The sequence below is a fragment of the Fragaria vesca genome, linkage group LG3 (assembly GCF_000184155.1).
Source record: "Fragaria vesca subsp. vesca linkage group LG3, FraVesHawaii_1.0, whole genome shotgun sequence".
In the NCBI taxonomy this organism is placed as follows: Eukaryota; Viridiplantae; Streptophyta; class Magnoliopsida; order Rosales; family Rosaceae; genus Fragaria; species Fragaria vesca.
Window position 1 is genome coordinate 16,592,132 of NC_020493.1, and position 1,402 is coordinate 16,593,533.

The following is a 1,402-nucleotide window of genomic DNA, read 5'->3' on the forward strand; positions in this document are numbered from 1 at the left end:
AATACATACATATATTATAGAGTCTGAGAGGCTCGATATTTTATGGGATAAAGGTTTTATCGCTTGCGGCATGCATTCGATTTTTCCTTAGAAATTAATTTGGGGAAACATAAATATTTTAATTATTAATTTATTTTTGTCCACTCACTCTAACGTTATTAAATGTTTTCCCCTGGGCCCTTCGTTTTAAATTGCCCAGTCTGCAGAGTTCGAGTTGGATCTAGTAGGAGACGAGGCATAGTCACCCGCTTTTCGGCCAGTTTTCATCAGTAGGTTACCTGTTCAACCTACTCGTGTTTTCTTGCTTCCGCTTGTGTTTAGTAGCTCTGAATACTTTAGAATTTTGTATATTATGTGATATTCAGAAGCGTTAAATTAAGAGTGTAATATGAAATTTTCGAATTAGGGTTGTCCATCTGCAAGGGAGATTTTCTTAATCTTTTCAGTAAATTTTCCTTGGAGGTGGTCCCCGCACGACTTACTCTGGGTTTCAGGGTGAAATTCGGGGTGGGTCGTGTCAATTCTTGTTTAAAATTTGACCCTTCTAGTGATTGTTTTTGGCTACGCCACTGGATGATGACCTAAAAAAATTTATTGATCAGAGCCCTTCTTCCGATATGCACTGGAAGCATCCATTACGGAAATCCTCTCTGAGGTACTACTCTTGACTATCAATTTTGTGATACTATACGATTTTAGTTTGGTAAGACAAGTTTAGACGCGCGTATTGATCTTTTGTGCTTGTCTTCTTTAGTTAATAGTCACTGAATTGCTTGATTAGGTTCTACTATTTTAGTTCACTTAGCACACATTACTACATTAGTACTGTTATCGTATTGGATATTGGAGCTACAATAAACCTAAAAGTAGGGTTTTGTTTAGGGTTTATGTTCGGGGTTTATGAAATGGACATTATATTTTCATTCATATATATATTGTCTCATTATTCATGGTACGTGTACTTTATTAATTTGCTAATTTTCAGCAGAAGGATGGAAGTTAGAATTTTGGTTAACCATGATGGGGAGTGGGTGAATTCTACATACGTTGGAGGCAAAACGAAAGGAATAATAATCTCAGAGGACATTACATATCAAGAACTTGTTGATAGTGTGTGCTGTTGTGGGAGTTGATCCAAATGAATATAAGTTGATTATGAAGACTGCATATAAATCAAATCTACCTACTCAACCTGTGGAGATAATCGATGATGAAAGCCTTGCATTTTTCATCCACGATGAGAATCTGTCAGTGGGTATATGAGCTCCATATATACTTTGTGCACTACTCTTGAACGACGGGAGTTTCCTAATGGAAGTTATGGAGTCTTTTAATTAATTTGGTCGTATTTCGTAATGAAATCTATGTATTAGTGGATTTGGGACCTATAATCGATGTCATT